This window comes from Peromyscus maniculatus, chromosome 2 (genome assembly GCF_049852395.1).
Source record: "Peromyscus maniculatus bairdii isolate BWxNUB_F1_BW_parent chromosome 2, HU_Pman_BW_mat_3.1, whole genome shotgun sequence".
NCBI lineage: Eukaryota > Metazoa > Chordata > Mammalia > Rodentia > Cricetidae > Peromyscus > Peromyscus maniculatus.
In genome coordinates, this window is record NC_134853.1 from 36,864,106 (window position 1) to 36,888,643 (window position 24,538).

At 40.3% G+C, this 24,538-nt stretch overlaps 1 long non-coding RNA gene and 1 pseudogene across 2 annotated transcripts; both read left to right on the plus strand.

Annotated features, from left to right (window-relative positions):
• The first annotated feature begins 974 nt into the window (after nt 1–974).
• Nucleotides 975–11,407, plus strand: LOC143271813 (uncharacterized). Its single transcript, XR_013049001.1, has 2 exons — nt 975–1,101; nt 11,319–11,407. It is a non-coding gene; the product is annotated as an uncharacterized LOC143271813 (long non-coding RNA).
• On the plus strand, nt 8,574–10,193 carry LOC102916064 (protein tyrosine phosphatase type IVA 2 pseudogene; annotated as a pseudogene). Its single transcript, XR_013049000.1, has one exon. The product of XR_013049000.1 is annotated as a protein tyrosine phosphatase type IVA 2 pseudogene (transcript).
• Nucleotides 11,408–24,538: the final 13,131 nt, after the last annotated feature.

The following is a 24,538-nucleotide window of genomic DNA, read 5'->3' on the forward strand; positions in this document are numbered from 1 at the left end:
TCTTATTAAAATTATATGTCCAAGTATAGACATGTACAAATTTATATTTATATAATTTATTTTTTATATAAAAAGATAAAGGATTGAGGAACACTTGGGGTAAACTATCAGACAACATTGGGAAACACCTGACCGTTGTTCTCTCTTAAAAGCTTCCTTTGTCTCTGGGCCATCTTTTCACCATGAAATTTTTGTTGCCTCCTATGGGAGAAAAGCCACAGCAACATCATTAATTAATAATTATAACAGTTAATAATTTTAACAACTGTTTACAATCATGTGCCAATCAGAATAGTTAATTACTACTTAAGTGCAATTATCTTAGACAGCTCAACTATGATGTTATTGTTTGGATGCCTAGAGGTAAAGCAAATAACTTGAGGGTGAAGGATAAACAAAAAGCATTGATGTCAAGTAAGAGTTCATAATATTAGAAAATACAAAGTATTTTACTCTTTAATCAAGAGGTTTATTCCTTCTGTATAAGACATGATAGTTAAAAGATGAGTGGGCTGGGGTGAAGTACACATCCTGTTTATAGAAATGGCACAGAATGTGCTTGTACTGTCCTTGTGTTAGTGAGAGTCCTCATTGTTGTGATCAAAATGCCTGACAGACACAACTTAAGGGAGAGAGGTTCCTAAATGCAGAGATTTCAACCCACAGTCCTTGTCTCCATTGATTGTGGGACTGTGGGAAGACACAGAGCATAATGATGGAACCATGTCAAGAAGGCTGTTCCTCTCAGGACAGACAAAAAGTGGAGAGAAAACAGGAAGAGGTCACAGCAGTATATAGCCACCCAGGACACAAACTGTGAGGTCCCATAAGGAGATCATATTATGACTCCATCATAGGAGTAATCCACTCATTATGTCAGAGTCCTGTGACATTACTGTTGTGAGGTAATCTTTTTGCATACTGTGAAAATGTGTCTCTGTCAAGGCATCTTCTGACTGGTTTAATAAAGAGCTAAATGGCCAGTACCTAGGCAGGAAGGGATCAGTGGGGCTTCTGGGAAGAGATAGGAACTCCGTAAAGGAGGGAAGCAGGATTTGCCAGTGAGACATGGGGAAGTCGGACTTACAGTACGGAAGAGAGGTAACTAACCACATGGCAGAATGTTAAACAGGTTAATTTAAGTTATAGGAGCTAGTTGGGAACAAGCCTAAACTAAGGCCTAGCTTTCATACTTAATAAAAAGTCTCCATGTCATTATTTGGGAACTGGCAGTCCAGAGAAAGTCCAATGACACCATACTAACATGACAGTAATGTAAAACCCAAGACAGAGAAATAGAAGTATTTACTAGAGCAGAATCAAGATGAAAGTTTTAATGAAGAATATCCATGTTTCAACAAAGACAGGGTGAATTCTCTGAGAGAGGATCACACCTCTGAAAAGCAGTGGGGTCATATTTTGTAACAGTTGAAGTCATTTAGTCTTTTCATGTGTGACATTTGTGTGGGGTCATATTTGAATATGTAAGAAGTGGGTATCTCATTATCTTGTTAAGTAGTAAGCTTTATAGTTTATCTCTTTATTCTTGTTAAAACTGTCCATTTGGACTGAGGCACCATGGGTTGTTAGGAGGAGCTATCACAGGTCACTGGGTATGCTAGCTCCAAGCACCTAGGGTCTGATTGTAAAGGGTAGGAGATGTTATTATATTAGCCTTCTTGACATGGTTCCATCATTATGCTCTGTGTCTTTCCACAGTCCCACAATCAATGGAGACAAGGACTGTGGGTTGAAATCTCTGCATTTAGGAACTTCTCTCCCTTAAGTTGTATCTGTCAGGCATTTTGATCACAACAATGAGGACTCTCACTAACACAAGGACAGTACAGGCACATTCTGTGTCATTTCTATAAACAGGATGTTTACTTCACCCCAGCCCACTCATATTTTAACTATCATGTCTTATACAGAAGGAATAATAACAATCTTGCATTTGGTCTTTTTGTCTGTACATTTATCCTCTGATGGATCAGTAACATCAAATCAATGACAAGGAATTAAAATGGTTTTCCTTCTGCAACTGCTTTAAAACAGAATGGGAATGTGTCGGGAGAGTAAGAGGCTGTTTGGCATTCCTGGTCTGTCATGTGGTTGTAGAACCATGGGCATAAAGGCTTGTATTGCATTTTGGAGAGGAAAGCGAATACTTACTGTAGGTGGTAGTGGAAGACAGTGACTCTACTTGGAGGTCAAGAGGTCATTGGTGGTGGGAAATAGGTGTTGGTGTTGATTTTAAAAGCTGATAGGAAAAATGCTGTTATGTATTGACATGGGCCTTTGTCCTGTAATAATCTAAGCAGTTCTAAAGGCTACACAGAAGTTTTGGTAGAGAGGCTTCAGGCTTAGCATCTCCCAGTAAAGTAATGGAATTTAAGTTTGACAAGCTTTTATAGCAAGTTTTACAGTTTATAAGGGAAAAGTCTGATAGTCATTTTTTTATCTTGAGTGCCAGGGATTCATGTTGAACATTTTGAAGACTTGGGAAGAAACTTAATGTCAACCATGTTTATTAATTTATATCCTTGACTATAAAGCAAAGAATGATTTCAAGAAGTATTTGGTATTGCAGAGATTGACTGTAGACCATTAGATGCAAAAAAAAAGAAATGTGAGAAAATGCTGGAGGTAGACACAGTAGAGTAGAACATCAGAGAACAAATGAAACAGAACACCCTGAGATGGAGGGAATGAGAAGAGTGGAGAGGAGGGTAAGGTAGAGTCACTTTGAAACATTCAGCACCAAATTCTCTTTCACTCATTCCTACCGAGCCTTCTTCCTTCTGTCCAGGGACCGAGAGGCTTCCTACCTCTGTGTTTCTGTCTCCCCTACTCTTTCTCTTCCACTGCACTCAGATGTTGAGAGGCATAATACAGTGCAGAACGCAGGGGAAACAAGCTAAGGACTGATGCTCATGCTGCCCCCTTGCAGGGTCTCAGTGAAATTCCAGCACTAATCTCCAAAGCTCCAGTCAACCCTTTTCCTTACAGTTATGTTCTTGATCAGTTCCATTAACTGCCCTTCCCATCAGGCTGAGGGTGACTAGAAATTCCTGCCCTTAATAGCTGGGGTGGGGACTTCCCATTGCTTGGAGGCCTGGCCACATGTTTCATTGAATTCTATGTATGCTGACTTTTCATTGATGGTTTATATGAACCAAAATGTAGATGTTGGGGGAACAAGAAACAGCTAGCTGAGTAGGCAGAATGGATACCAGTAGAATGTTACAGCCCACAAATCAGGTAGATGGTGTCAAGAAAAGAGAGTATTGTAATCTGAAATGATGTTGAGAAATCAAAGATAAGAATCAAGAGTCATCATCAGAGTCATCATCAGATCTAGCAACACGTAGCAAACTTTTCAGAACATTTTCAGTGGAGTGAGGGCCAATGACAGTGGACAACTCAAGGTCAGATGAATCATCTATTTGAATCTGCCTTTACACCAGGAAGGAGCTCACTGGGACTCTGCCCTGAAACTCTCTATTTCCACCAATTGCTCAGTTGTCAGTTTCCGTGGCCCCACACTACTTTTTCACACACTTATCAGATACAAACAGGAACACTTAGAGATGTGACACCATGCTTGTAAACTGATGTAAAACTGCCTGAAGAATGAGCAGCATGGGTGTAATTCAGTGGCTAAATTACTTGCCTATAGCACTTCATGACCCTAGGTTACATGCTTACTACTAGAAACAAATTTCAGGTAGTACAACACTGATTTGGGAAAATAAATAAATATATTTGTATAAACTGACAACATGACTGCTCTGTGGTATGTTTAAAGGGAAGATTGTTATTGAAGATATGAGACAGAGAATAACAAGAGGCATCCGGAAGAGTCCAGAGCAGAGAGAGAAATAAGTAGACTGGACATGGCCAGCGGACTGGACAGGGCTGTCTGTGAGATAGGGGGACTGGTAAAAGATAGAGAAGAGAGCAAACAGTGAGAGAAGCAGGAGCGGAGAGACAGACAGAGAGCATACTGAGCATTACAGGGTTGTAAGGAGAATGAGTGGCTAGGGTGAAGCAAGCCCTTGATCTGAAGGGAGTTTAGGGGAGGGGAGAGGGAGGGGAGGGTGGATTTTGAAATGTGTAACAACAAATACTTGTCCTACTGAGAAAGACTGGAGGCCAGGCTATGCTTGATATGCTAATAGGCACCACAGGTAGCTGTGCGTCCCTCCGTCAGAGGTGAGGGCAAAGCCTCCTTTTGGTAGAAGGAAACCAGTTTCACAAGTTCTGGAGGAATGCTGGCTTTTATCTAACCATCAGAAATCCTTCAATAGTCCAGGTCAAGCCCATTTTTAAAAATTTGGACTGCCTTTTGGAGTTTGGGGAACGGGTTTCCTTTGGACGCCACAATATTAACTCTTAAGTTGTCACTAAAACATTGGTAATATTTTGTTATAATTGTTGATGCTACCAATTATAGATCTTATCAGGAATAATTAGAACGTATCTTCACTGGTAGGGATGGATGATGTATGTGCTTGAGTCTGTCTTTATGTAAGGAAAAGCAGATAATTTCTTTTATTTGCCCTTGGTGTTAAAGTCTTGCCACATGCCTATTTGGCAGACTGGTAAGAAATGATCTTTCTGTGAGTTTGTTCCTCATAAGTAATTGTAGCTGGCCTCATTTGACATTCCAGATTAAATATTATTGGTATTGAACTAAAATATTATGGAGGCCTTCTTCTCTAATACTCATAGGAAAATTAAAATAGATTTCCATTTTCCAATCCCTTTGAAGATATCCTTCAAAATAAGGTCTAAGGTATTGTAGAGGGATATTAACAATGTCAGTGAAACTTCAGTGAAAAAAAAAATGACTGCACATCAGTATGTCAGTCTGGAAGAACTGAACAACTGACAATGTGTTACTGGCATAGAGGAAAAAGAATTTCACAGAAAATGAATAAAATATTTTTAATAAAATCATAGAAAATTCCACTAATCTAGGGAAGAAGAATCTGGCCCACAGAACACCAAATTGACAGGATCAGAAAAGAAATTTTCTCCATGACGAAGAAAAAATCGAAGCAAAAAATTATAAAACGAAGACAATATATCGAAAGTTGCAAAATAGAAGGACCTACTCATATCCAAAGGCAGTCTCATCAGAATAACTGCTAACTTTTGTGGAATATTATTTTAAGATTTGTTTATGCTGTGGAACATTTGTTAATAATGCAAAGATATGTTGCATTCTTTTATGTTACATTTGTTTAACTCTGTGAAGTTGTGTTACTGTGCCGGTCTAAAACACCTGATTGGTCTAATAAAGAGATGAATAGTCAATAGCAAGGCAGGAGAAAGGGTAGGACAGAGAGAATAAATAGGAGAAATCTGGGAAGAGGGATGGAGAAGTGGAGAAGCAGGAAAGAGGAGGAGAGGAAGACTCTAGGGGCCAACCACCCAGCTACACAGTAAGCCATGGAGAAAGAAGTAAAGAAAGGTATACAGAAATAGAGAAAGATAAAAGCCCAGAGGAAAAGATAGATGAGATAATTTAAGAAAAGCTGGCTAGAAATAAGCCAAAGTAAGGACGGCCCATTCATAAGAAAGAATAAGCTTCCATGTATTTACTTGGTTGGGAGCTGGATCAGGGGAGCTGGGTGGTGGGCCCCCTAAAGAGCCAAAAGAGTAAACAAAACAAAACAACTACAGTGAACTTTTCAAACTATGAAAGCATAAAGAGCTTGGGCTTGGACCTTTCAAAATCTGAAAGAGTACAGCTCCCAGTTCAGTCTAATATATTCTGTAATACTTCAGTCATAGTTGATAGTGAAAGAAAAATCTCCTATGATAAAAGCAGGCTAAAAAAAAAATCATGACCCCTAAGCCATTCCTTCAGAGAATACTAGAAAGATCACTTCAGTATAAATAGAATGATAAACACAACTCAGGAGACCTTATCAGTAAGTTTCTTTGTTCAGAAGATATGGTTGACTCAGAAACTCACTAGTCAATGTGCAGAAAATAAGTGTCTGGAGTTCTCAGCCAAGAATGAGACAGACACCTGTATACTCCCTTCCCTCCAAGGCTCAGGGGCCACTGTGGGCAAGGTTAGGAAGGACATAAGCAAAACAGTGTCTTCTGGACACGACAAGACTGCCACATTCACAAACTCACAGCAGCTGTGTTGGTCTGTACAAGATCAAGCCAGTGAACATTCTAGCATGGAGTGGGAAGGAACTTAGGAGTTCAGCCCCTAACTGAGGAGCAATTTACAGTGACAGCCTCTGAGGAAAGGAAACTCCCTTTTCTTTAAGGATGTGGCCCCTGGTAGGTTGATCATGCTCTGTGGATGGTTCCATACATCATCATGGGCAGCATGAATTTGATTTGGTGAGTGATTAAAAACCAAATGCACATGAAATTGGAGAGAGTGAGGAAGTTGACATTAGATGTAAGAGGAGTTAGGGAGAAAAGTCTGGGGGTCATTCTAAAAACTGACTTTTTATTTTCATTTTGGAATGCAAACAAACATGCAAATCAGTGGGTGTAATTACAAGATATAAATTGACTTAATGATAGATGGTCACATGACCATCTCAATGGATGCTGAGAAGACCTTTGACCAAGTCCAACAGCCTTTCCTGATAAAAGTCCTGAATACAGGGACTAGAAGGAACATACTACAACTTAATTAAGGGCTATATGAGACAAATCTATAATCAAATTCAAAAAAAATAGAAGAAAGCATTTTCTCTAAAATGAGGAATGAGACAAGGGTATTCAGTGTTTGTGCCCTTATTCAATATAGTGATTGAATCCTTAGCTATAGCAATAGTCAAGATAATTTTCTTTAAGTAGGAAAGGAAAAAGTTGAACTATCTCTATTTGTCTATGGCATGGTCCTACATTTAAAGGACTCTAAAAATTCTACCAAAATCTCTTAGAACTGACAAACACTCAAAAAAAAATAGATCACAAAATCAATATCTAAAATCAGATCAGAACTTTTCCTATACACTTATAATTGTGAACTTGTAAAGAAAGAAGAAGAAAATCCTGTTTATAACAGCTCTTTAAAAAAAAAAAAACAGTAATAAATCTCCCAAAGAAGATGAAAGTTTTCTACAAGGAGAACTTTCAAAAGACTAAAGAAAGAAATTGAATATGATATCCAAAGGTGGAAAGACCTCCCATACTCATGGACTGTGAAAGTGAATGAAATAGTGAAAGCTTCTTACAGATTTAATGCAGTCCTCATCAAAATTTCTCAGAAATAGAAAAAAAACCCTAAAATTTGTATAAATATACAAAAGACTTTGAGTATCTCTAATAATCCTTAGCCAAATGAACAATGCTGTAAGTGTACAAGGAGCCATCTCAAATGATGCTGCAGTGCCATAGTAACAAAATGAACTGGAACTAAGCCCCAAACAGACTTGTGAAATAGCATAGGGAACGCAGAAATAAATCCACACAGCTACAGCCCCTTGGAGAAATGATCACCTCTTCAAGACATTGCTCTGGGAAAACTAGATATCCATGTAAAGAAGAATGAGTTTATTTCTCACACTGAACAACAACAACAAAAATAATCAAAATATTTTAAAGCCTTTAATTTAGAACCTGAAACCTTGAAATTGCTAGAGGAAAACAGGAGAAACACTTTCAAGATACAGGCATAGGTGAAAGATTTCAGAAAAGGAATCCAATAGCTCAGGAAATAATTGGGGAAAATTGACAAATGGAATCACATGAAATTTAAAAGATTCTACACAGCAAAGGAGATAGAAGAACAGGAGGAATCCTTAAGCAGAAATCCTCTGACAGGGACCGATGTCAGATAAAGAACTCTGAAACCTAAACTCCCAAGTCATCCATTCATAGACTAAAGAGCTGGAGACTTCTGCCTGGAATACTAATGGCCAATAAGTATTTGGAAAGAAAAAAATGTCTGGCATTATTAGCCTTCTAGGGAGTGCAAATAAACTCTTTGTGGTCATATAAGCCTGTGAGAAGGCTAGCTGCAAGAAGACCATGCTGGTCAGGACGTCAAAAGAGGAGCCCTTCATCACTGCTGGGGCAGCCTCCATGAAGAGCTCCTGGGTGCTCACAGCAGAGAACCTAAGTCCACACACCTCTGAGACACTTGCATGTCTGTTTGCTGCCTTCTACTCGTAAAAGCCACCACACAGATCCAGTTTAGACATTTGTACTAGGTGATGGATGAAGAAAACATGGTATATATACCACTCAAGGAAGTGATTTAGTTGTAAAGATGAAAACTAATTTTTGCAGGAATATGGCTGGAACTAGGGATCATAGTGAGCAAAAATAAGCCAGATTGAAAAGGTAAGTATCCGATTTTACATCACAAGCCAGAATACAGATTTAAATACATGTATTTCACATCATAACTGTAGGACGTGAAAACGGAAGGAGGACTATCTGGGAGAAGCGGGGGTGAGGAAGAGGGTGGGAGAAGTACAAAGGAGAGTGGACAACAGCCATGAGCAAACACATGATATATGTGTGAAGACATCATAATGAAACTCATTGTTTTGCAAGCAAACCATAATAAATAAATTTAAGAGTGGGGTGGCGGTGGCCCGATTGGCTGGGATGCAGTGTCCATGGCTAGCAGCTGGGGTAGGGGCTTTGTCCAGCTCAGAGCAAGGCGAGGCCCTCTAGACATCCGCGCGGTGGTGGCAGAGACGCAGCGGCAGCCAGAGAGGCAGGATGGTCTCCGGGTCACGTGCCGCCAGCGGGCCTGGCGGACTGTGTAGGGCATAGGCAGGCAGGGAGATTGCAGCTTCTCAATCACAGCAGGACTCTGGTGAAAAACACATTGCACATTTATGGCGATTCCGAATTTGAGAGTCAATTTCTGCCAGGCTCAGCACAGCAATTTCCCTGACAAGTGACCTTGGGGATTCTATGTGCCATATTCAACTGCACCTTGAAGACTCTGGACACGAGGCTGTCGTCAAAAGTAACTGCAAGTATATTTCGTTTAATGACTCTGGTAAAATCAAACATCAAGTAAACAAAGGCGGAAGACAACCATCACTGTTGTCTCGCTAAAGTCTAAATGTAGGCTGGGTAGGTGAGTTCGGTATGTAGCTGGCTGTTTCTGAAGTCTGAAGGTATCCATCTGCAGACGCTAAGGCCCAGGTTGAATTCGAATGAATTTAAATACTTCTGCCTTTCTTGGAGAAGCTTCATACAGAGTAAACAAACCGAATAAAGAAAATAAAGAACGACAATAGACCTTTTGGTGATCTTAATGTTTTCGCTTTCCCATCACACACGCAGGCACACTCTCATTTGCCATAATGAATCATACAGCCCCAGTGGAGATCTGCTATGACAACATGCGTTTTCTGATAACTCACAACCCCACCAATGCTACGATGCACAAGTTCACAGAGGAACTTAAGAACTATGGAGTGACAACCCTGGTCAGAGTTTGCGATGCCACGTATGATAAAGCTCTAGTTGAAAACCGTGGCATCCGCGTTCTAGACCTGCCCTACAACGACGGAGCCCCACCCCCTGATAACATAGTGGATGACTGGCTGCACCTGTTAAAAAGCAATTTCCGTGAGGAGCCAGGTTCCTGTGTGGCAGTGCACTGTATGGCAGGGCTGGGACGGGCTCCTGTGCTGGTGGCACTGGCTTTGATCGAATGTGGAATGAAGAACGAAGACGCAGTTCACTTTATCCGACAGAAACGAAGGGGCGCGTTCAACACCAAGCAGCTGCTTTTCTTGGGGCAGTATCGACCCAAGATGCGGACCAGGTCACGGTTGCGCTTTAGGGATTCCCCGGTGCACTGCTGCATTCAGTAGGATACAAGCCAAGGCTTTCTCCACTGTGGCTTTGAGATGGAACTCTTAGCACCTGGAATGCAGTTCTGGAATCTTTCCTGTGTCATCAATGAGTAGTGGATTCAACGAACTGGTGCCGAAGCCAACATGGAGAAATCCCTCTATAAAGTGAATAAATTAAGAAAAGAAATAAAATTAGAAGGAAAAAACTAACTCGTTCCAGAGCAACAGCAAAGAAAACCTGGACCCTGAGTCTGGCTCCTAGAAGCACTCCCACAATCTGCCATGCTGTGACACCCCCGAGAGGCTGGCGACAGTGAGGTTACCTAATCTTGAGCTCTCGTCCTCCACAACTGCCACCTAAATAAATCTCTTGATAAATTACCCAGCCTCAGGCATTTTATTATAACTGAAAAAGGGGCTGATACATTTACCAACTCACATTTACTAAAATTTTATTTTGTATTTCAGCTGATATATCAGCTGGGGATATCCTCAGGGCTAAGTACAATACCTATAGCTTATTAAACGACTGAAGTGTGTGTGTGTGTGTGTGTGTGTGTGTGTGTGTGTGTGTGTGTGTGTGTGTGTTGAACAAATAAGTCATGACTTCCTGTTGATATACTGCTCTGTTGTCCTGAGAAACATCTTGCATGTGTTAACCTTAAGAAAGCTACCATTTAGTTTCTAAAGATATTAAAATACTGAGCATTGGCTGGAAAATGTATATGGAAAATGGAGGTAAAGTCCCTCCAAGTTATTAGAGGAAACTTGTGTTTTAAAGGAAGTGAGTGACTCACAGTACATCCTAAGCAGAGACAGAACACTCGGGACCACAGTGTACCGAAGTCTGCACTGCTGGTAAAATACGTTTTCATTTTCCTGATGTCTTACTTTAATACTTTATGAGAATTAAATTGCTTTGTGTCTACCTAAAACAATTCCTCAATTATACCTACTCCTAAAGAGCTGCTTCCTCATGCAGATAGAAATAAATATACTTTACCTCTCAAAACCATAATTGGGCCCTCTCTCATGCTGCTGCTGCCCTGCAGGCTGCAGGGCAGAGAGCTCCCACTGTTTCTGTGAGAAGTAGCCAGCGGGAGCTATTACAAGCTCATTTCTCTCCTAATTGGTAACCACATGGCCAAGAACCGGCCCTGCAAGACTGCTGGGAGAGTCACTTCTGAACCCCAGGTAGAAGCTGACAACCATGCCCTGTTGGCATGGAATTGCTCATAAGAAGAGTGGCATCAAGGTTCTCCGCTTCCCAAATCCCTAACTTGGCCTAGGTCTGCCATTCCTCAACACTGCCTCCTCTTTGGACCATAGGCAGGTGGGCAGTTGAGAGACCAGATGAGGTCGTGACAGGGCTCGTAGTCATCATGACTATGGAATGCCTTCACCATTGGCAGCAGCTGCTTTGGAGCCAGCCTTTATGTCGGCTCCATTCTAAACTCAAACTGAAGCATTTACAGTGGTCTTTTTGTTTCCCTTACTGCCCCCTAGACAGTCAGGAATCTTCCAAGAGCTCCTATTGGTTCAACCTTTAAAGCTGGACAGAAGATGTTATATTAAAGAAGAATGAATAACCTGTATATCCTTTTCTTATTCCCGATTTTAGTGGAAATGCTTTGAGTTTTTCTTTAATTAGTATGCTTTGGTTGTGGGCTTGCTGTATGTTACATTTTATATGTTGACATACATCCACCATATTCCTAGATTCTCCAGGATAATTATCATGAAGAGATGTTGGATTTTGTGCGTCTAATGAGATGATCCTGTGGGTTTTATCTTTAAGTTTGTTGATGTGGTCAACTACATTTACTGATTTATGTATGGTGAATTACCCCTGCATTTCTTGGATGAAGCTGAGTTAATTGCAGTGGATACCCTTATAGTGGGAATTTGCTTTTCCCATGACCTTGGGCTATTTGGCCTGATAGAGGTGGTGCTTTTTATCTGCCTACAATATGTGACTGCTTAAAAGGGAGGAGAAAAGGGCTCACGTTCTCTTGGGTGGTGAAGACCAGATTAGGTGGCATGAAGCAGTGTGTGATCATTCCCCAGCTTTCCAAGGACTCTGCAACTGAATTCACCTTATCCTGTATCAGTGAGTCTTTTTTCCCAAAGAATCCCCTAATATATATATATATATATATATAATTGAGGTTCTTGTTACATACCCTTCTATTGTATTCTTGAATTTAGTCTGCAAGTATTTTATTGAGAAGTCTTGCATCTATGTTCAGCAGAGATTGACTTATAATTTTCTTATTTTTGTTGTTGTTTAATCTTTGTTTAGTTTTGATATTGTGGTAATAGTGACTTCACAAAAAAAAATCTTAAAGCATTTCTTCTTTTCTATTTTACAGAATAATTTGAAGAGAACTGATGTTAGTTCTTGTAGAATTCTGTGCTATACCCATAGGTTCCAGTGCTCTTTGTAATTGGGAGATTTTTAATTACTGTTCCTATCTCACTGGATATTATGGGTCTATTCAAATTATTACCCATCTTGATTTCATTTGGGTAGGTCATATATAACTAAAAAACAACCATTTATTTTAGGTGTTACAGTTTAATAGAATATAAATTAATATATCCTTATGAGCCTCGGAATTTCCTCAGTATATGTTGTAATCTTTCAATTTTAATCTCTGATTTTATTTATTTTGGTTCTCTCTTTTTGTGGTTAAACTAAAGATTTTCCAGTCTTGTTATTCTTTTCAAAAAAACCAACTCTTTATTTCATTGCTTGTATTTTTTTTTTCATTTCTATTTTGGTTATCTCCTTTCATCTACTCTTTTTGGGTTTTGTTTGTTCTTGTTTTTCCAAAGTCTTCAGGAGTAGTTGGACTTTCCTTTGGTCTGCCAAGCTCATAAATAATGACACAGAGACTTGTTATTAATTATGAAAGCTCAACCTTAGCTTGGGCTTTTCCCCAACTAGCTCTTCTAACTCGAATTTACTTGTTTCTACTAATCTATATTCTGCCACGTGGTTCAGTTACCTCTCCTCTGCACCATGTGTACAACTACTTCAGTGTCTTGCTGGCATCTCTTGCACATCTAGATTCATCCCAAGTTCTTCTCTTTGCCCGAAAGTCCTGCCTAGTCTCTCCAGTCTAGCTATTAGCCACTCAGCTCTTTATTAAACCTACCAGAGTGACATATCTTCACACAGTGAACAAATATTTTGCAACATTTATGTGCATCATTAAGTTGTTAATATGAGATCTCTTGGGTTCTTTTTTTTAATGCAGATGTGTAGTTCTAGAAACTGACCTCTTAGGAATGCTTCTATTGTGTCCCATGGGTTTTAATATGTTGTAATTTTATTTTCATCCACTTCTAGGAATTTTAATTTTTCCTTAAAATTCCTCTCTGACACAATTTTCATTTAGTGTTTTGTTGTTTAGTTTTCATGAGTCTGTTTAGTTACTGCCATATCTATTGCTTTATTCTTTTGTGGTCAGATAGAGTACAGACTGTTATTTCAACTTTTTAAGAATTGTTAAGAGTGCATTTATGCCCTAATATATGGTTGATTTTAGAGAAAATTCCATCAACTTCTGAGAAAATGTGTATTTTTTTAGTGTTTTGGTGAAATAATCTGTAACTATCTGTTAGACCTTACAAATTTGTGATGCAATTTAACTCAAAAGTTTCTTTGTTTTTATTTGAGGAACCTGTCTAGTCAATGAGACAGGTGAAAGTGGTGTATTGAAGCCATTCATTTATCACTGTGCTGGTTTGAATTGTGGTTCTAGATCTAGTAATGTTTCTTTTAGGAAATTAGGTGCCCCTGTGTTTGGTTCATAAATGTTTATAATTGTAACAGCCTGTTGATGGGTTTGTCTTTTATTGAGTATAAATATCCTTTCCCATCTCTTCTTACAGAATTTTGGCTTAAAAATCTATTTGGTCATATATTAAGTCATACTTTCTTGTTTCTTTATGCCATTTACTTGGATACCTTTCAAAAATCCTTTTCATCTAAAGTGATATCCATTCTTAATGGTGAAGTGGGTTTCACGTCAAGAAGATGGATCCTGTTTTCTAATCTAATCTGCTAGTTTGTGTCTTCTTATTGAGGAATTAAGACCATTAATATTGGGAGTTATTTTTGAACAATGTTTATTAATTCTTGTTACCTTGTGCCATAGTTAATAGACTTCTTTTGACCAACTGGTCTGGAATTGTTTGCTTTTTCTCTTGTGTCCGCTTGGATGCATTTAATCTCTTCAGACAGGAGTATTGCTTTTTGTACCCTTCATGGAGCTTAGTAGACATAAATTTCTTAAATCCATTTATATCATGGTAAGTTTTCCTATCCTTTAATTATGGCTGACAATTTGCCTGTTATCTTTTGTCTTTTGAACACTGTAGAAAGACCTTTCTGGTGTAAGACAAATTGCTAAATGGTCTTATTAATAAAAAAAAAAAACATGGAGCCAGATATTGGAGTAAATTCTGAAAGATCAGAGAGACAGAACAAGCCACAGCCAACCTCACCTGGCCAACTTCTCAGCTGATCCTGTTTCCTCAGACTGAAAGCCTCTGAGTCCTTACTGGAATGGATTTCAGCTGAACTGCTGCTAAACAGCCTCTAGTTCCTGGTCCTCATGCCTTATATACCTTTCTGCTTCCTGCCATCACCTCCTAGGATAAAAGGTATGTGTCCTTCCCAAGCAAAGACATGAGATCTCAAGTGCTGGGATTGAAGGTGTGTGCCACCATCCTTGGCTCTGTTTTCAATGTGGCCTTGAACTCACAGAGATGAGTTTCGGGGGTTCCCCAATTCCAACTTTTTTTCAAAGTTCAGTCTTGAGACATAAATTGATGATCCATCTGGATCTCTGTCTCCTAAGTGATAGGATTAAAGGTGTGTGCCACCACTGTCTGGCCTCTATGGCTAATCTAGTAGTTGTTCTGTTCTCTGACCCCAGATAAGTTTTGTTATGGTACACAATATATTGGGGACACAATATATCACCACATTCTGGCTTTCACGGTCTCCATTGAGAAGTCAGGTGTTATTCTGATGGGCCTGTCTTTAAATATAACTTGGTCATTCTCTCTTCTCACTTTCAATACCTTTGTTGTTCTGTACATTTAGTGGGGTTTTGTTGATGGTGTTTCTTTTTGTCTTTAAATTTTATTTTATGCTTATGAATGTTTGTCTGTGTGTATGTATGTATACAACATACATGCCTGATACCTGTGGAGGTTGGAAGAAGGCCATAGATCCTCTGGAACTGGAATTCCAAGTGGTTATAAGACACCAGGTGGCTGCTGGAAATTGAACTCAGGTCCTCTGCAAGAGCAAGAAATTCTCCTAACCACTGAGCCCCACATTTAGTGTTTTGATTATCATGTGATATGACGAGTTTCTTCTCAGGTCCTGTCTACTTGGTGTTCGTTATGTCTCTTGACCCATGATAGGCATCTCTTTCTTATGAGTTAGGATATTTTCTTCTACGATTTTATTGAAAATATTTTCTGTGTTTTTGACCTGGGTCTCTTCTTTTTCTTCTATACCTATGAGTCACAAATTTGGTCTTCCAGAGTCATTATATTTTCTGTTCCTCATTTTACATTTTTAGATTTAATATGTGATCCAGTTCCTCTACCTTATCTTAGATATTGATATTCTCTCTTCTACTCGATCCTGTTTATTAGGTGAGGCTTTCCCCTTTGCTTACCTTTGACTTCCTGAGTTCTTGTATTCAAGTTTTATTTCAGTTTAACTTTTCTTCAGAGATTCTACCTCTTTATTGAATTATATATTGAATTGTTTTCACTATTTCATTCCAATGCTTACAATTTTGCAATTCCCATTCAAGCATTTCTTTGATTTCCTTGAACATATCTGTAATTATTCTTCAGAAATCTTTGTCTTGAGCATCAGGTATGTTGTTTTTCTCAAGGAACATTATTATGTGGTGATAAATTCAGGAGCAGACATATTGTCTTGGTTATTAATGTTGTTTGTGGTTTTGTGATGGATATTTGACATCTGGGATTATGTTGTTGTTGGTATTTCTTGGTATAAATCTTAGAGCTATCATTGCTAAGATGAAAAACCATGACCAAAAGCCACTTGGGGAGAAAAAGACTTATTTGGCTTATACTTCCACATCATAGTCCATAAGTGAAGGAAGTCAGGACAGGAAGTCAAATAGGGCAGGAACCTGGAAGCAGTAGCTGATGCAGGGGCCATGGAGGAGTGCTGCTTACTGTCTTGCTCTTATGACTTGCTCAGCCTACTTATTAAACTGAGGACCACCAGTCCAGGGATGGCACCACCCACAATGGCCTGGGCCTCTCACATCAACCACTAATTAAGAAAACACTCTGCAGGCTTGCCTATCTTATGGAGGTATTTTCTCAATTGAAGCTCCTTCCTCTCTGGTGACTCTACCTTGTGTTGAGTTGGCATAAAAACTAGTCAGCACAGTATGGCTATTTGGTGTTGTATGTGCTTAGTCAGTATTTGGATATTTGATGTTACCCAACTTGTCAGGTAATGGGCCAGCTGAATGGTGTTTGGTATTCAGTTTGGGGTCCACTCTTGTTTAATGCAAGAACTGGTTGTCAGAGGTGGTTTCAGTTCAGATAGGGATAGGTACAATTTTGATTCTCACTGCTGACCCTCAGAAGTCTGTGTAGGGCTCATCTAGTTGTACACAATGTTTTATTTGTAGGGTGGCAGGGACTAGAGACCCAATGGGAGTGGGTGGTGCAACTTAGGGATGAGGTACAGGATACTACATTCTCTTCAGATGATAGAGGACAGGATCTGGAGTCACTATCTTGGGTAAGAGGCATAGAATGTCCTGGAACATTGTGTAAGTGGGATGTTGGACTGGCTCAGGGGTTGCAGTCGAACACCCGAGGCTCACAGGGCATGCCTGCCACCTGGTCCTTAGTCTAAGCACTGGGCAGGCTAGGTAGCCAATGGAGAGTCCCTACCTGAGGTTCCTGATCTCAGGACTACATACAGTTTGGGAGCATCACAGTAAGTAGGGTGGCTGATAGGTGTGTGAGTAGACTAACTCTGGGATTCCCTACCGGGGATTCCCCAATTGCAACTTTTTTCAAAGTTCAGTCTTGAGACATAAATTGATGAGTTACTATTATCAATAAGGAAGATTTAAAAACATATTCTGATTCAGTAGTTAAAGACATTACAACACAAATCTGGTGACCTTGATTTAACCTCAGAACTGACAACATAAAGCAGAATAGGAAGACTCAACAAAGCTTTGAATTCCTTACATGTGTATATCATGCATACAACCACCCAAGCAACAATAAGAATTCTGAAAATCTGCAGATATTCAAATTACTGAGGAAATGTAGATATTGTCATAATTAACTGGAGAAAAGATTCATCTAAACTTTGATACATCTAGAATTTCTTCAATAAGTTAATTTATTGAAGACTTGTTTATTTCTCATAATAGATGTTCCCTCAGGAAGACAACTCAGTCCTGCAATAGAGTCAGATAAGAATATATTAAACCAAAGTATTGTGCAAGATGACAAAGTACAATTTCTAAAGTACAACAAAAATTAATAAAGTATAGGACAAAATTTATCAGTACCTCAGCCTGTTACATGTGCATGACCCTGCATATCCTCAGTGTGTAGTGCTGATAGTGGGCACTGTCCCAACATCCATGAAATGTGAAACAGTCTCTGCCTCCAAAACCACAGGAACTCGGAAGCTGTGAATAGGGCCTTACTTGGAAATAGGCCTCTGAACGTACAATCAAATGAAGTTGAAGCCGCACTGGAGTAAGGTAGGTTCTAAAAGCCAAAATGTCTTTGTAAGAAGAGAGAACAGAACAGACTCACACTTCAAGAAGAAAACCCAGTGAGATCAGAGGCTGAACCTAGAACAATGTACTTACAAGGCCAGCAAGGAGTGCCAGATGCAATGAGAAGCCAGAAGAGAGGCACGGGGTGGATTCTTCCTTGACATCCCCAGAGAACTCAAACCCTGCCTGATTTGGAATTCGCAGCCCACTGAATTGTAAATATGTCAGTCCCTGTTGTCCCGGACCAACTGTCTCTGCTGCTTTGCTACAACAGTGCTATGGAGTGGACACAATTTCCAGCTGTGTTTAGCAAACGCTGGAATCTGCTTACTGTCTTTCCATCTAGTTCCCTATGATAAATTTGACAGCTTCCTTGCAAGGCACCCTACGAATGGTTACTGTGGTTAAGGCTAGGACATGGGCATTCACACTCACACACTCCAGTATGGATATGTGTGTCCTAGGGGAGTGTGCTGCTCCCATAGCAGGAGTCACAGGACCTTGCTTTCTTTTAGCCTATAAGTGGCACTTGTGTGTGTGTGTGTGTGTGTACATGTGTGTGTGTGTGTGTACATGTGTGTGTATGCATGTGTTACTGTGTGTATCTCTCATCATGTGTGTCTCCGTATATGCCTCTGTGTGCTGTCTCTGTGTGTTTTTCTCTCCTCCCAACTCACTCCCTCTGTGTACGTGTCTCTGTGAGTGTCTCTGCGCATGCATGTGTGCATGCGTGTGTCTCCTCCATCCTCCCCACATGTGTGTTTGCATCTGTGTGTGTCTCTGTGTTTTGTTTTTCACCTTCTCATTCCCTCTGTGTACGTGTCTGTGTATGTCTTTGTGTCAGGGTCTCCTCCATCCTTCCCATCTCTGTGTTTGTCTGTATGTCTCTGTGTGTGCCTCTATGTGTTTGTCTCGTTCACCTCTTCCTTCCCTCTGTGTGTGTCTCTCCACCTCCCCACTCCCCTGTGACTGTGGGTAGTAGATTTAGTTCTCACAGTGATGATTCACCCCTAGGAGAGCTGCTATCATTCCCAGTGATGACACTGAAGTACACAGTATTTAAAGGCCCAAGATTGCTATACATGGGAGAAGCCCCATATCTGAGTTCAACTCCTTAGAAAAACCTTAGGCAGAGCATCTTTCACAATGCCACCATGCAGAAATGCTCTTTCCCATCTGAAAGCAAGCACTCCAATGTGTTTGGTTAGAGGAGATGTTTTCAGAGAAACTTGAGCCCATGAGAACTGGCAGTGTGGAAAGGTGAAATGAAGCCACAAGATTAATGTATATGTCATGCTAAGCATTAAGTTTCCTTAAATCATTAGGAATACAAATGAAGTAATTTAGTTTATCTGTTCCCTTTTAAAAAGTAATAGGAAGTCTTTTTGCCATGTTTAATTAATCTGAAAACTTTGTTTCTTGCACAATTTTTACTTTTATGATAGGCAGTAGCAGAAAAAAAGCCATTCTTTCTTGTTTATATTGTAGCCACATGGGAAAGCTGTTGCTGATAACATGATAACTCTCCTATCATGCTCACATTTCATTTTCTTTCACTTGATTGAATCTCTTAGAAATACAGTGTGTTTTAAGGCATATGGCAAGCAAATCTTGAATATGAAAGATGAATACATTATGTATGAGTCCTTCACCTCAGGAGGTACAGGAGCAAGTGCTGCAATCTCCTGCCTCCATTAAGTAGAATCGTTTTGGAAAATTCGGGTTTCATAACTGTATCATTTGCAGTAGTCAACATGACACCTCTGTGTAAGCGCTTGTGTCTAGAGTCAGTAAATTCTTTCTTGGGAACAATAAAAAACTTAGTAAGTTTTTCCTGCACATTTGGGTTCCAACAGAAATGCAATGTGCATTGACTATGAGTCAACCTCGCCAACAAAGATGTAATACAGTTATTTCCAGCAGTGAAGTAATTCTTCATACACTCAACTGAAGAGCACAGTCAATGTGACCAATTTGCCATAAGTTTGAAAAAAAAAAATACTTTTGCATTAATCAGCTTTATGCCATTGTGATAAAGTACTTGAGATTAAATCAGCTTAAAAGTAGGAAAGGTGTACTTGCATCATGCTTATAAAGGTCCCTGCCCACGGCCGCTGGCATTGTTGCTTTGGGCCTGTAACAACACAGCACATCATGGCAGGAACACATGATGTAATAGGTCTGCTCATCTAGGAAGAAGGAAACAGAAGACAAGGAGGCATTGGCATTTCAATATCCCCTTCAAAAGCATGCTCCCAAAGACCCAAATTCCTTCTGCCAGGACTCATCGTCTACAAGTTCTACCAACTCTTAATAGTGCCACAGGCTAGAGAAGCACAACTATACCATATGACCTATCTGTGATCTAACCTAGTGAGCCCATTTATTTGAACCTTGTCTCTCAGTTCTGAGGTAACCTGCTCCTTCACGGACACTCAACAGACATCAAAGAGAATTCCAACTCATTTTGTGTATGCCTTTTAAAAATCATCTGCTGAAGAAGAAAATCATCAGCTGACAGTGCATGTACATCCAAAGTGTTTTGTAAAATCATTTGAATTCTAAGAGCTTTCAAAACTCTGCTTTTAATGTAATTTTCTTTTAAAGATATGAACTTATTTGCAACAGAGGCCTACGATTAATTAATAATTACTTATTAATTTTAATTGTTTGAGAGTTTTTATATGCAGTATTGGCTGGCCTGGAACTCTGTTTCTGATTCACTGGATAAGACCTGAGATCTCCAGATGTGCAGATCATCAGCATGAGTGGTAGCTATGGAGTAATTGTGCCAATTGTGGTGAGTGGCACAGGAAAGGCCTAGACATGGTGGTATTTAAAGCCCTTACTTAACCTCAGCTGTGGGTTCTCCACATACCTGTGCAGCCTTTGGGCATCTGGTGACTCATCAGTGTCTTGGCAGAGTACTTATAAAGTGTGACTAGAGGAAGGCATGCAGTATCCTAGGCATGGATTTATGCCAACAGAATACAGAAGAATGTGAACACACAAGAATATAAAATACCCAAAGCCCAGGCATATATAAAAAAGCAAAAGGAATTGATTATTGTGGACTCAGGTTCATCTATTGCTATGTAAAAACCATCCTAAAGTACAGATGCTACATTGGTCAGGACTATCTAGAGAACTAAAACCAGTTAAGATATGTATGCTTATATGTATATGTGTGTATATACATACACACGGAAAGTGATGATGGAGAGAGAGGAGAGATAGAAAGAGAAGATCTGTTGGAAGGAATGGACTAGTGTAGTATTAAAGACTTACAGACCAAAAGGTGGAGAACTGGAAAAGATACACAGCTCAGCTCTTTTAGCTGTCTTAGCTTCATTTCTGTTGGTGTGATAAATACCCTGACACACAAAGCATCTCATTTGAAAGAGCTGTCTCTTAAAGGAGCCACGCCTCCACTGGCCACTCACAAACAAAGCCCATGTGAGAAAATGCAGCTACCAAGAAGCTTTATCTGATTCCATTTCTGTGTGTCTAGAACTCTTCTTCCCTTTTTAAGCTTTCTCGGGCTTTATGTGGGTGTATGTACCCCATTTTGGGCACCATATTTAAATGGAGTTTTCCCATCCCAAACACCCGGTCCCAAATAAACACACAGGCTGAATATGAATATAAATACTCAGCCAATAGCTCAGGCTTATTACTAACTAGCTCTTACATTTAAATTAACCAATTTCTATTAATCATGTATTGCTATGTGGCTTGAAGCTTTACCTGTCCTCTAGCAACTTGCTTCCCTGGTGACTGGCTGGCATCTCTCTCTCTTTCTCTCCCTCTCTCTCTCTCTCTCTCTCTCTCTCTCTCTCTCTCTCTCTCTGCCTTTCTTTCCCTCAATATTTTCAGTTTGGCTTTCCCACCTAGAATTATCCTCCCTTGCTATAGGTCAATCAGCTTTTTATTAACCAATGAGAGTAATACATAGTCATAGCATACAAAAGGATTATCCCACAGCAGTCATTGAATAAACTTTCCTTCCTCTGCTTGTCAACTTGAAGTTTAATGTTATTCACACACTTCCTAAGGGTCCTGATCTTTTCATGAGAAGTAGTGGGGCTTCCTCACGTACCCTGTAGGGAAACGTTCATCAGGGTAGGCGTGGAGCATCAGTGCTTGATTCATCCTGCTCCTTTTCCTTCTGCTTCATGTGTGCAACAGATGAGTTCTGCAACTAGGGATAAAACACCCCAGAAGGCCATTGTGCCACCTCAGTACTGGTCAAGGTCCTTCATCATTTTGTCCACATCCAGATGGTCCTTTTGATTTTCCAAAAATGCAGGAAATTCCTTTTCCATGAGCACTGTCTGGTACTCCTTAAGTAGTCATTTCCTACTTCCAAATTTGTGAAATGTAAGGATCATGGTTTTCATGGTATGAATCATTGAAGACAGCATTTTGAAAGAGGTATATTGAAAGCTGGGCCTCAAAGTACAGCAGTCATGGGCAAACTGGGCACATAGCAGTGAGGTGAGCAGTGACCAGTCCAAGATCTCTTATAAAATTATAAACAATTTATATACTTCCAATCCTAATGGTATAGAGTAGTATCCTTATTTCAGGAGGGAAGAGTCAAGGCATCAAAAGGAACAACCCAATCAAAACAAAACCAAAATCTAGCAAAGCAAACATACAATCCTATCTCAGTGCCCAGCATCTGGGACTCATCATATGGACCCAAAAGGGCTTTAGCAGCCACATGTCTCCAATCCCTGTACACACACATCTCTCTTGGGCTTAAGCTGACTCCATGCAACACAGAGCTCACCTTGGTGAACATCTCATAACCTCGGAATCTCCAATATCCTCAAGTCTCCATGACAACCGAGGTTGTTCCTTCATAGCTCCGTATCTGGGCCTCTCCACTGGGATCTCCAACCCTGTCATAATACCAGGCCTCAGCTGCTACGCAGAACCCCGTCAACCTTGCAATTTTCGTGCTTTCAAAACCCACACCAAAAAGATTGCCAAGTTTTGTTGCCAGCTTCAGACATAGTCTAGCCCCTTAGCTCACAGCCTCTGTGTCATGACCCTCAAGAAACACTTTCCTTCTGTTCCACTGAAACACAGGATGTTTCATCTCAATAGTGGTGCGCTGTTTAACAATCTGTTTTTGCCCCAGCCTGATCAGCATATACAGATTCTTATCCAAAACATCACACAAATAGCTCCCCCTCGTTCTAGATACAGCCTTAGAAGCCAGACCAGAGCTATCCATGTTTCTCTTGTCATTCTTATCTTTCAAGGTCTCGCTAGAGTGGCCCAGGAAGCTCTGCTTCCCACATTCAAGGGCTTTTCCAATGCTGGAAAAGCCTTACCAAATATTTCCACATTCTTCCCACAAAGAAAGCATAAAATCCACATGGTCAACTCTATTGGGGCAACAGTCCCACTTCCTTAGTACTACTTTCTGTCCTGGTTCCACCTCCACTGCTGTGATAAAATACTCTTGACAGATGAAGCAATGTAGGAGACAGGTTATTTAACTCACATTTTCAGGTTACAGTCTAACATAGAAGGGAAGCTGTCTTAGGGTACTATTGCCATCGTGAAATGCCATGACCAAAGCAAATTAGAGAGGAAAGGGATTATTTGACTTACACATTCACATCATATTCTGTCCCTGAAAGAAGTCAGAATAGGAATTCACATAGAAACCTGGAGGCCAGAACTGAAATACAGACCACAAAGGGATGCTGTTTCCCATGGCTTGATCAGCTTGATTTTTATACACCCCAGGACAACCTGCCTAGCAGCAGGCTGACCACAGTGAATGGGATCCTCTAACATTATTAATTAATCAATCAAGTAAACACCCTATTTGACTGCAGACCAATCAGGAAGCATTTTCTCAGTTGAGGTTCCCACTTCCCATGTGTCAAATTGAAGAAGGCAAAACTAACCTGCACAGATGTGTGACCATCAAGACTGGTACAGGAGGTGAGGCAAGGGGTGCAGGCAGTGTACCAGATCTTACACAATTATATAGCAGATCTTAAACATGCGTTCTGTGATCTTCCTGGGTACCGAATATCAACAGGTCAACAGGGAGAAGGGTTGTTGTATAAGTTTCCTTTAAAAAACATTCTACCTATGCCGGGCAGTGATGGCGCACGCCTTTAATCCCAGCACTCGGGAGGCAGAGGCAGGCGGATCTCTGCGTTTGAGGCCAGCCTGGGCTACCAAGTGAGTTCCAGGAAAAGGCGCAAAGCTACAGAGAAACCCTGTCTCGAAAAACCAAAAAAAAAAAAAAAATTCTACCTATAAGAAAACTCCTAAAGCAGGAAGAGTAACAATTTGAAATAGCTTCAGGAAGTCTCTGAAACTGACAAGATTCAAAAGGCCCCTCCTTCCCAGAGCAAGCAGTAAAAGCTGAGATTCCGTCTCAGAGGAACCAAGGCTGAGCTGCAAAAAGAGTCTTCTCTCTCTCTCTCTCTCTCTCTCTCTCTCTCTCTCTCTCATAAGCCAAACTGCAAAGAAGACTGTTCAACCAGACCAGCTGCCTGGAAGAAGCAGAGACCAGTTGAGCCATCTAGAAGATGTTTAGAACAGAGTCACTTGGAAAGGACACTCTAACCAGCTGAGCTGCCTACAGGCTGTGCAGTGTGCTCCAGGTCCCCAGCTTTGTGAACAGCACACACACTGAGGTGGGCTTTGGTGATGCAGCTGACTTTGAGTCATTTCTGCTCTTGAAAGTAACCCCTCATCTGCATTCCTACAAGTTACCCCTCACCCATATTCCTGTAAGTAATCCCAATAAAACTCACTGGTTCATCCAGCTGGACTTCAGTGGTATCCATACTTTGGTCTTTTGTGAACTCCCTACCCAGGGTAAATAGACACATGTGTTACATCTCCCCCAGCTCTCCCTCC